Below are 13471 nucleotides of genomic sequence, written 5' to 3'. Positions count from 1 at the left end.
GTGAAATGTTGGGAATTTTCTTAAAACACTTTAGCTGACAACATATGTAAGTCACATAATTTAAAATAACTAAAATGACTTGTTTCCGTCAATAAAGCACATTCAATAATTGCCTTTTAGATTTGTCTACACTGGCTATAAATCAAGTATAGATTAGCATTAATGAAGTTCAGTAATAAAAGGAAATGTTAATTTGACATTACAATTCCCATTAACCTTTTAGTTAGCTGTTCACCAACCTCAAACTTTTTTAAGACAGTGATAACTCTTTTCATAAAATTCACTAATTCATTGTTTACTATTCTTTTAAAATGAAAATGACTTGAACAACTATACAACACTCATTTATGTTATTAGCCAGAAGAAATGAAAAAAATACAATGAAGACATAATTTACTTGTTTTAAAGATTTTTAATTCTATAACATTTTGAATATAGGCATGAATTAAATATTAAATCATTAAATTGCAGCTCCCAAAAGGAAAGTGAATTATTATGAATCTCCAGAATTGGCTGAGTGTTTTATCTAAAGCAGAGAAATTTTTTTGTTTGAATTGAATTAAAAAATATTAAAAGTATGAATTTCCTTCTCTGATTTTTAATTGATAATTTTCTGGCATATGTGGATGGTTGAGTTTGATTCTGTTGTAGATGTCCATTTGTCATTTTGTAACATCTATTAATAATACAGCAAGTGGTTCCTTCTGATTTCCACCAGTGAAAAACATAAAAATAAATAAATCAATATATAAAATAATAAGAGACAAGCACACTCTAAACATTTAGAATCAACATCTATGGTGGCCTCCATTACGTTGGATCATGTCATATCAGCAAGAACTTGATCAAACATGTAAACCACACACAAAGCCAGACAATGTTGGTAGGTATTTAGAAAGGTGAGGGCAGATTATGGATTACAATCCAATGGCTATGTCATGCTGCCATCATGCAACACATTCTCTTTCATCCTTAGCAAGTCTCCTCACAGGTTCCTCAGCTTCAACTCATTGCTCACTATAATTCAAAGGCAAATTGCAGTGCTTGACACTTTATACTAGTATCTCATGTTCATAAGTGATTTGTACTCATCATATTTCTTTTCCTTATCCACTTGAATTCACACACACACACACACACACACAAAAGAAAAAAAAACTATGAATGATAGACTCAAGGAAATCTTCTGTGTCTTCCTTCCCCCTTTTCTTTAATTCCTCTCCTTGTTCCTCTCCTCATCTTCCTGATACTCTCCATTGGTTTTCAGTTAGTAATTACCACTTGCTAAAATGTGAATTCTAACAATGCCCATTTATAATAATACACATATACTTTAAATTTTATTTACTATGAATCTTAAAGATACCCAATAGTCCACTATTGCATAGGGTTTATCAATGAATACATTAAATTATTATTTGTTTTTCAATCCCCAAAGTGGATTGTAAAGTCTTTCTCTTAAGTTATGTATGCTCCTACGAAAATGATTTTTATAGGATATTTTTATTTTTTTCTGGGCCTGTAGTCACTTAAAGTGGATATTAGAGTACAGGGAGAGAGGACTGGTCTTCAGGGGGAGAGTCGCATTTAGGGGCAATGAAAACCTATGCAGTGGAACCTGCCTGGAACTTATAAGAGTGACCTTAGCAAGGACTCACAGCAGGGGAGATTACAGATTCTTAACCAGCTGTTTTTGTAACCAGGCAAGGATTCCTATGGTGGGACTGAGACACTAACCAGCCACAAAACCCTTGACCTACAAACTATCCTGCCTGCAAAATGTGCTGGTGCAATGGTGGGTCAAAGAATATCCCAATAATCATTGAAAATACTTCCTCCAGTAGCTAATAGGTGTCGGCAGCAGTAAGTTTGCTGCCTTAATTTTAAATGCTCTTTTTGGTCCTGTCCCAGTTAAGTAGTTTGTGTGAAAAAATGTTCAGTTGGATTCCGGAGGGTGCTGGAGATCAGTTCCCCTGTGGTTTTTCCTGTTTGGAAAACAGTGTCAAGCTTGCCTATGGATACAGAGTAACCATTCCTTGACTCCTGCTGTTGGAGGGGTATATAAGCCCATGTTGGTAAGAATAAAGAGAGCTGCTTCCCTGACGAACTGAAACTGGGTGTCTAGAGTGCTGTTTAACCTCGGGGTCCCTTGCCAGATTTCGTGCTCCATCTGCGCTGCCGCGGCAAATAGGAACAGATGTAGAGCCTCACAGCCAAACATTAATCTGAGTTTTGGGAACCTATGAACAGACAAGTCTCTCCCACTCACCTATTCCCAAATAACCAGTCAGAGGCTTTATATTATTTACAAACTGTTTGGCCATGGCTCAGGCTTATTGCTAGCTAGCTCTATCATCTTAAATTAACCCATTTCTACGAATCTATTGATTACCACATGGCCAGCATTACAAGTGGTGGCATGTTGCTCCTTGGGCAGCTGGATGGTGTCTGCCACAACTCTGCCTTTCTTCTCCCTGTCTCTCTCTTGAATTTCCCACCTGGCTATGACCTGTCTTGCCATAGGCCAGAGCAACTTCTTTATTAACCAATGGTAGCAACACATACTTACAGCATACAGAAAGACCACCTCACAGCAGGAAGTGCACAGAGATGGGGAAGAAAGATTGTAGGAGCCAGAGAGTTGGAGGACACCTGGAGAACATGGCCCACAGAATCAACTAGGCAGGGCCTTGAGAGGTTCAAAAAACTAAAGTAGCAACCATGGGAGCCTGAATGGGTCTGGCTAGGCCATCTGTATACATGCTGTGGATGCTGTGGTATTTTTAGCAATGTTTTTAACTCCTAACTGTGGGAGTGAGCAGTCTCTGACTCTTTTGCTTACTCATGTGACACTTTTGCTACTAGGTTGCCTAGTTGTTCAACATTGTTATGAGGGTTTATTCCTGGTCTGGTTATGCATTGTTCACTAGATATCACTGGGAAGCCTGCTCTTTTTTGAAGGGAAGCTGAAAAGCAGTGGATTTGGGGAGGAGAGAAGTGGCAGGGAACTGTGGCATGGGAAGGAAGGAGAGGCAGCTGTGATCAGGATGTAATGTACGAGAGTGAAATCAAAACAAAACAAAACAAAAAGTGACAAGAGTTAAGCCGTCTTTCAAGCCCCAATACCATGTTTTCAACACACATATTTAAGTGATTAAAAATTAAATTGTATGGTTACTTAATATAGCGTATAATTCTGTTATGAGTACAAATATCCATTCTGTTACAGCAGATGATAATTTTGCCATTAGGATAATTATGTGACACCATCATATGTAATTTATCCAAGATTTTCTGAAAGAATTTAACCAATTAAACATCTACATAATTGCAAAAAGAAAATGTTTGGTAGATTTGTTTATATACTGAGAAGCTATCGAGTCTGATAATGGTTGTCTAGCAGCTGATTGAGTAAAGGAAACTAATATCTTCTCAGTCCTAGAAGCTCAACCAAAGATTCAAGGAGGTAAGCCTAATCTGAAGCTAAAGTCCTGGGCACTCCTTTGACAGACTTTGTTGTGAATCTTTATTTCAAGGGCTTAGCTAATGGGAAGCTGAACTCTTCATGACTGTGAAAAGATCAAAGAGAGCAGTAAGTAAAGAGCAGTCATGCTTGAGAGACTGTGTGGCCTATGCTTCCTGTGTTTTTCTGTTTTGGTTGGTAGGCCCTTGTACAATATCTCCTACTTTCTGGGGAGTACTTCAAGCTTCACTCCACTGACTCAGATACCAGGTGTCTCTGGAAACATTTGAGATTCATCAAATGTTTTGTTTTGTTTTGCATTTTTTAACCATTTTCAGACACACAGATATGCATATATGCATATTTCATCTTAATTTAAATTTTATTAATATAGTATATTTGGACCTTGTTTTCCAACTCCTCCAAGATACTCCTCAGCTGTCTACCTGCCCAATTCCATGTTCTTTCTCTATTTCATTCTCTCCTAAAAAATTAATGAAAAGCAAAATTAATAATAAAAACTCAGTAAGACAAAAATTGTACCAACAAAATAATACAAAAATACCTCCCTATACACAAATAAAGTTCCTTTTGTGTTTGGCAAAGTCTCTTAGACACTATGATTACTCTGGATTGTGATTGATAAACCAAGTGAAAGTATATTGAGAAACCTTATCTTCCCTTCCTGGCATGTATCACAGGCAAGTAGCTTCTGAGGTAGGGATGGGTATTTGCTTCCACCTCCTCTTTCCAAGGCTGAGGGTTCATCTGGCTTGAACCAGTGAGGCCTGTGGGTGCCGCTACAATCTCTGTGAGTTCATATGTGTATCAGTCTTGTTATTTTTGGAAGACCCTGCTTACTTGGAATCACCAAAACCACTGGATTTGATAATCTTTTGCTTCTTCTCCATAGACCCTTGATCCTTAAGCTTAGGAGTTTGTTAAAGACACTCCATTTAATAATGACTAACTCTCTCACTGTGCATTGTCTGTTTGTGGATATTTGTGTCAATTGCCATCTACTACGAGAAGAAGCTTTCCTGAGAAAGGTTGAGTGATGCACTAAACTATGGGTGTGGCAATATGTCATTAGGAGTTGTTTCATTGCTGTATTCCTTCAGCAGAATAACAGTAGTAGGTTTTCCCCAAGGCCATTTTTTCATTGGAATATAATTTATTATTGTATTACCCTAGTCTCTTTTAATTGGCCCCTTTATCAGGTTTAGATATGAGTTTTCTTTCATGGAGTGGGATTAAGTACAATTAAGCAATTGTTGTTAATTCTCCAAACATGTGTGCCCTCATCCCCTCCTCCAACAGGGTAAGTTCTCCCATAGGGGAACGGCTAAGTCTGGTACATTCATTGTGGCAGGACCAAGGCCCTCCCCACTTCATCGGGGTGAGCACAGTATCCAACCACAGGTAATGGGATCCAGAAAGCCAGCTCATGCACCAGGGATATATCCTTACCACACTGCCAAGGGCCCCTCAAACAGACTCAGGTACACCACTGTCTTCCATATGCAGAAAATGTAGTACATATACACAATGGAGTATTACTCAGCTATAAAACACAATGACAACATGAAATTTTCAGGCTAATGGATGGAACTAGAAATATCATCCCGAGTTAGGTAACACATACTCAGAAAGACAAACATAGTATGTACTCACTCATAAGTGGATACTGGATTATGTTCCTTGTATCTCACATTTTAACCAATTTGACATTGAAAATTAGCAATCACAGTTTTCAGAGTTGTATCTAAATGGTGGTATATTCTCTAACAATATTGATAGACAATATTTTGCTATTATTGAAATCTTCATATTTTATTGCTTTATAAATTAATTTTAAAATTATTTCATAAATGAGTAGAGTATCCTTTCTACCTCTTTCTCTCCACTTTCAACTCCTCACTTGAACTTACTCTCTTTCAAATCTTTGACCTCTTCTTACACACATACATACACACAAACACACACACACACCAACACACACACACACACACACACACACGAGTCCATTTATTGTTATTCACATGTTTATATATTTGCCCCTAACTACTTTGGATAAGATAACCTATTCTGTGAAAATTTTTATATTGAAATCTATTATAGAAAATAACAACTGATCAAAATGCATAGTTGTGGAGTCCAGTGCCAAATGATATATCTTCCACATAACTCCTGCCCATCAGGTTCAGGGAACATTGTAGAAGAGAGGGTAGAAAACTTGTAATAACTAGGGGAACAGGAAGTTTTCTATGAGAGTGTGTCTCTTATTAATGTCAGAAGCAACCCTTATAAATTTTCACCTATGTGATTTCCTAAACCTGAGCTGAAAAAGTATACCAATAGACATTCTAATAGGAATGGGACAAGATAACAAGGCATCTTCCCTAGACAAAGAAATACAGAAATATAATGAATTCCAAGAGTAGGAGAAATAGATTTATAACAGGAGCTATGTGACTTCTTCATGGGACAAGGCCTGAGAATAGCATGGATAGCTCTCCTTGTGGCAAAAACCTGGAGATCCTGATCCACTGCATGATTCTGGACATGACCTCAGGATGGTGTGTGCTGTGTACCCCCTTGCTTTCACTATGCTAGCCACACTGCTGGCCTGAATGAGTCACAGTAGGTCATAAAGTTTAATATTACATTTTTATATAACTCTTCTGGAAAGAATGATTTTAACCCCAAGAGCTTTTGAGAAATTTTACTAAATTGATGATATCAAGAGTTAATGGGAACAGTCTAGGAACAAGGAACGAAGTAGAATCGTTGAATCCCACAGTTCTCCTCATTTCTTATAGCTATGCCAATATGCTAAGGAGTTAAGAGAAATGGACATAAGAACAGGACATAGACAGCACCAATGGTTAATAGTAAGTTTCTAGGTTATGTTGCCTACAGGATAAATAGAAAAATTTGGTATATCCCCAGAGGATATAGAGTTGTACAGACTGTAGAATAGATTGATTGCTCATTGGCTGCTGAGTTGACCATGAGAATCCAGACCATAACAGATGTAAATATTAACCACAAGAGACAAAACTGTTTCTCACTCTGCATGATGTTGTAACCACATAGGCTGCCAACTGAGCATACTGTTCTACCTATGGGTGTGCCTAGGTAGAAAACTTCCTGTGTAGCTTGCAAGACTGATTATGTTTCTAACAGTAGCAATATAGATAAAATTGTAATGGTTACAGGTGGGAAAGTTGGGGAACAGACAAGGAAGGAAGCAATGAATAAACTGGCAATTTTTGTAACCATTTTAGAAACTTGAGAAGTCACAACTTCTTCATGGAGCAGACTTCACACATCCATCCCAGGTCATCAAAGTCATCTGGAGCAAGGCTTCTAGCAGATGTCCCCATGGAGGAAAACACCAATTGGTTATCCAATGCCAAATCATCAGGCTTGAAAAGATATACACACAAGTAACATTATATGCTATATTTTATAGGCTACAAAATGTATAATTTATTCAATTGTAATGACTACTCCTGTTTTATTTGTTGATAGATTCCTAGCATTTATTCATGTCATGCTGTGTTTAATAATTCAGAACACTTTATTTCAAAACACTGACCTTAAAATAGATAAATGAGCACAGTTGTTGAATGATCTTAAAGATGACCACACAATAATGCAATGGAAGGAACATAATATTCTCATTTGCTTTGTAGTGTTCATTAGATCCAGTTCACTTCTATTACTTCAAATAGTTTGCATAATTTCCTGGCTGTGGCTGGGCCAAATGTAGATCCATTTCCAGGCAACTTGAGCAAGTCATTAATTCTTGGTTATATCTAAAAGTGCTAATATTCCATCAAGGAGAGTTCTGTGATACTGTGATCACTAAAGACTGTATTTACTGTCAGCAGGCTCAGAGTTTGACACTAAGTAGATAAATCAGAGAATTGCCAGACTTATCAATGCCCAAGTGTGAATTTCCACTAAGTTTGACAAATAATCTAAATAATGAGCTGCCAAAAATTGATCAATTAAAAAGAAGGTGAAAAAGATGTACTACTCAGTTGAAGATAAGTCAAGGAATATTTCTTGGGTGAATGATGCCTTATGAAAGATTTTCATGTACAAAATACATCTACATGACATGAATTTCATTTGAATTATTATTGTCCTATTATGGCTGTTTGTGAACTTTGATTATTTTTTTACTGAGTTAGAAGTTATCCCTCATCACAGATATTTTAAAATACAGCAAAATAGATTGTAAAATGAAGAACTACTTCTCTATTTGTTCTTAGAAAAAGAGCAAGCCTTTCTGTGATTGCAATGACTATCATTGACAACCCTCAGCATACTACCTTTATTATATGCTCAAGTGTTTTTATTTACTACCCATAAATTGGAATACGTTAATGTATCATGCACTGTAAAATTATAATGATTCATTCATAAAATGTGGTTTTAATTTTGAATTCTGTTATGTAGTAATAAATACACTTTACTGTAGCCTAGAAATATTAAGTGAAGAGGTCATAGGCATTTAGCTAATATAAAAATAGAAAAAACAGCAAATATACGACTAATTACTTCTAAGGATGTTATGTTAAAAAATCCAAATATTTTACCCACTAATGCCTATTATATAATATGATAGCCACAAAAGTCACATTCTTATTACTATAAGCTGTGTGTATCATTCCATATATATTTATTAATTAATATTTCAGTAGGCTTAATATAAAATTTCAGGCTATTTCTCTTCTAATTATTATCAAAGTGCCTGCATTTTTCCTGTTTTTATTGTTATTGTTATAATCAAAGTTATTTCATAGCCAATATAATGTAAGAAATAACATCGGACAACTGGTAATATCTTACTTCAAAGCTTACTTCAAATTGAAATGATTAAAACTATGCAGTTCTGTTGACATGGAATTCAAACTAATAGAAAAGAACAGATCTCAGAATTGCTCTTACTAAGATTTAGAGTATGTAAATTTTCAAAATAGTGCTTTCTATGTCATCTTATTATACACAAGAGAAAATTCTATATAAAGAAAACCAGATGGTATAGGCCTTTATTCTAATATTTGAATTTCTCACATATACCTTATTATTTCATATGAAAAAGTGCAGTATTTCTGCTTTCATATACTACCAATAATGGCACTATCTAAATGTGTTTAGCTTGTAAGTGTATTTGGATGTTTGTTTCTTTTACATGATATTATTAAACTAGTCCCGACACAGCAAATTATTAATCTCTCTCTCATTTTAGCCCCCTCATCTTCCGTGGATGGCTCAATGTTTTCATGGGAATTTATGTGAGTGTGCATGGACAATGTGAAACTAAGCCAGCCATACATGTCATGGGGAATAAAAGGAGTATTGGACAAGTATTCAATCTGAAACAGGTGTGGGGAAAAAAATCCATGACAGGAATCCTTGGTTCACAAGATATATACAGCCAGGTATTTTTCTAATTAGTTATTTGAAATTTTAGAAAGTGTGAATGGAGATACAATTAATTTTTCAATAATTCTGATCAATGATTTAAGAATATAAAATACAGTGAAATTAAAATATTATTTATTTATTTATTTTGTTATGTTTTTTGAGACAGTGTTTCTCAGTGTAATTTTTAATGGCTGTCCTAGATTTCATGCTGTAGACCAGGCTGGCCTTGAACTCAAATGATCTGCCTGGCTCTGCCTCCTGAGTGCTGGGATTAAAGGCATGCACCACTGCTGACTGGCTAAATAGTAATATTTATAAAATACATTTACTTTTCTCCTAGTAATACCAAGTAAAATTCTTTCATTTAAATCTCCAAACATCCTTTTGGAAATTTTACAGTGAAATTACTCTGAACCTGATAGAAGAGAAAGTAGAAAGTAGTCTTGAATGCATTGGCACAGGAGATCACTTCCTAAATATAACACCAGTAGCACAGACACTGAGAGAAACAATTAATAAATGGGACCTCTTGAAACTGAGAAGCTTTTGTAGGGCAAAGGACATGGTCAACAAGGCAAAGCGACAGCCTACAGAATGGGAAAGGATCTTCACCAACCCCACATCTGATAGAGGGCTGATATTCAGAACATATAAACAACTCAAGAAATTAGACATCAAAATACCCAACAGTCCAATTAAGAAATGCACTATAGAGCTAAACAGAAGAAGCTCAAATGTTTGAAAGACATTTAAGGAATTGCTCAACATCCTTAGTCATCAGGGAATGCAAATCAAAAAGACACTGAGATACCATCTTACACCTGTCAGAATGGCTAAGATCAAATACACTAAAGACAGCTTATGTTGGAGAGGATGTGGAGCAAGGGGAACAATCCTCCACGGTTGGTGGGAATGCAAACTTGTACAGCCACTTTAGAAATCAATGTGGCACTCTTTCAGAAAATTGGGAGTCAACCTCCCTCAAGATACAGCTATACCACTCTTAAGCATATACCCAAGGAATGCTCATCCATACCACAAGGACACATGCTCAACTATGTTAATAGCAACATTATTTGTAATAGCCAAAACCTGGAAACAACCTAGATGCCCTTCAACTGAAGAATGGATAAATAAAATGTGGTACATATACACAACGGAGTACGACTCAGCAGAGAAAACAATGCTATCATGAGGTTTGCAGGCAAATGGATGGAACTAGAAAAAAATCATCCTGAGTGAGGTAACTCAGACTCAGAAAGACAAACATGGTATGTACTCACTCATAAGTGCATACTAGATGTAAAGCAAAGGATAACTAGACTGCAACCCACAACTCGAGGGAGGCTACCTAGTAAAGAGGACCCTAAGAAAGACACAGGGATCACCAAATGACAGAGAAATGGATGGGATCTACATGAGCTAACTGGGGGTGGGTGCTTTTTTAGAAGTATTTTACCAAAGAAATAAAATAAATAAAAACTCGAACTTTTTGAAGCATTACAATATTAAAAGAAATAATGTTATAAAATTCAAGTTGTAATAATTTATTGATTTTATAGTCATTCAGTTTATACATTTTATTTCATTCAGATGAATTTCCCAATGTCTCGCATTTTCATGTATTAAATGCATATATATAGAACATTACACAAACTTAGTTTAAAATTCAACTAAAATATGATGATAGATATAAATTTAAGACCTAAGACCAACTAACTGAAAACATTTACTTCAAAAATATTATGGCATTTACTAAAATACCATAATCTGACTCCCCCACACACACAAAACAAGACAAAAATACTAATGAACACTTGGAAGTTTAAAGAAGAAAAATATAAAGTCCAGGTAAGTCATGAGAAAAGAGTGCTTTTCTTCAGAGACTTTAGTCAAATTCTCCATATTAACATATAAATGTGAAGCAGATTCATTCTTATGCAAAAATTAAAGTTAAGACATCTCTAAAGGAAAAAGAAAAAAATATTTGAATAATAAAACTAGTGGAAGATTATATTGCATACATTTAGTTGAAGTAGATTTAGCCTTCTTATATAGTCCAATTTTAAATTTCAGTATGCTAAAGGTAAAAGTTATGTGAATAAAACTAACAACTCAGAGTTAAAGACATGGTATGAACAATGATTAACTACAAACGTTTCAAGAAATACTGGCAGTGAATAAGACAAGAGTTATAAAAGAAAAGTAGACACCAATGAGGGACATTTAAATGAACACATAAGAAATTATAGAATGAATAAACATAAACTGGACCTGAGAAAACTGATACAATTTTTAAGATTTGAAAAGTTAATATCATAAAGACCTAAGACATGTCTTTGACTCTCACAGATAATAAACATTACAGCAACATTGACCTTGGCTTGACCTGAAAGACTAATGGAAATAGTCTTCCACTGTTGATAATAGTATGCTGTGGTCAGCCATGCAATGAATTTGGAAATATGCAATAATATTTAAACAATGTTAAAAATTCTATCTTTTAATTTTTACATTTATTTATTTGTTATGTGTGTGTGTGTGTGTTTGTGTGTTTCAGTTTATTACAAATCAATCCTGTCAACCCAGATCAATAACACACCATGTAAGCTGTTCGGAGGCATCTTATATACAAATGTACATTGCATTGTAAAAGATTTTGTAAAAAACAGTAAAAATTGTTGTGTTTTGACTTTAGTGTTTTATGTTAATTACACAAAACAAAATTTAAATAATGAAAATAATCCAGAAATGTGATAAACATTTCAATGTGTGTTTTTAATATCAGTAAAATTTTTGATTTTTAGTCTATACATTACTATTTCGTACAGTTCACTGAATATTTCTATGGACTGTGTGATTTGTGGCGCATACATGGGCTGCAAAGAGGGTGCTGAGAGGAAGTTAGAAAAATAGAGCTTAAGCTGTTTATACAAATGGTGCCAGAGGAAGTTAGCTTAAGCTGTTCACGCAGAGAGTGAACTACTGATTTCTTATGCCTTGACTTATGTTAAACTTTTCTCAGCCAATCTACAAGTCTCATATTTTGTTTCCACGTCTTTTAGCACTTCTTTTTTAATCACTATGCGTTCATTATGCTCTACGTTTCTTGGGTCTGACTTACGTTGTTCTCTTCAACTAAGTGTCCTTCAAAATTATCTTATATCATTTTCATTGTCAACTTTCAGTAATTTTTATGAACTTGTATTTAAAGCATGTTTTAAATTACTTCAGTATAATGAATCCATAAGTCAACTACTTTTATTCTATATATTTTATTTTTTCACTATTATCAGTTTACTTAATTCAAATGATTATGAAAAAAATTAAAACTAAATGAATATAGAAGCAGCATTTGTGGAGAGAAGTTGATAGTGTTAGGACAGAAAAAAATAATCAGAATTCACTAAATACGTGAACTAAAATATTAAAGAGCAAGTTTAATTCAAGACAACTAAGTTCAAGTAAATAAATATCCCCAAACACAGTATCAGGGAGATGTGATTGGTTAGAATTTGATATTATCCATAGTAACTCTAGACTAAACATTTTATTTAGATAGATGGTATCTTAAAATATTTGGATTAATATGTGTGATCAATTATTAATTTCATTAAATTTATTAGCAAGTCATGTCCCATATTTAAACTTTATGTTCTTGCAGGTGGAATTTTTTAATGTTTAAATGAAAGTTGATTAATGTTATTTATTCTATTTTTCACAAATAAGCTTTTCATTTATTCAAGCATGGTTCCTTTCCATGAAATATGCAATGATATTTTTTGTAATATGTTTTCAAGATTTGTTATTGATTGCATAGAAACACTCTCATGTTTGAAGGATTATACTCAGATGTCTGAGTAACTGTGGCAGCTATGTATTGTCATCTTGGTATGTTATTAACTCTTCAGAGTAATTTTTGCATATATTTTAAAAGACACTTAGATTGTAAACTTTTCATTTAGTTTATATCAAGTTTAAGCAGTTCAAAATATATTCTCAGCAAGCATAATTAGATGGTTTAGGAAATTGCTTTAACATATAAATAGAACAAATCTAAGTCAAATGAACATAGAAAATATGAATGGCTAATAAAATGACATTTACATGCTGAGCAGCAGTAATTCGAAGTGAGTTTGATTTTGAAGTCAATTACACTACTTTAATCTAAATATATAAAGAAATGAGCATTTCACATTTTTATTGACATCTTTCCAATTCAAATGTCTTTGAAATAATTATAAGTATTGAATGAGAAATAAACCTTTTCCAAATACTGTAAATATTATATCTATTATCACATAATGAAATAAGAACAAGATCTATGAACAAAATGTTTAGGTATTCTTACCTGAAAAATCATAAAGCAATGGATTAAATTGATCAATTTTAAGTAACTTATTTAAAATATGTGAGTAGAAACTGCTTTCTGATGATGTATCTCTCTATATTTCACAAAACTATAAGGAAATGGCTAACGAACAAAACAGAGCTCTTTGTAATCATATAGAATTTACATATTTGTGACTGTTAATGCTAACTGTCACTTTCACAGAAACTGAA

Source organism: Peromyscus maniculatus, chromosome 9 (assembly GCF_049852395.1).
Source record: "Peromyscus maniculatus bairdii isolate BWxNUB_F1_BW_parent chromosome 9, HU_Pman_BW_mat_3.1, whole genome shotgun sequence".
Lineage (NCBI taxonomy): Eukaryota > Metazoa > Chordata > Mammalia > Rodentia > Cricetidae > Peromyscus > Peromyscus maniculatus.
Note: the sequence above shows the minus strand (reverse complement) of the source record.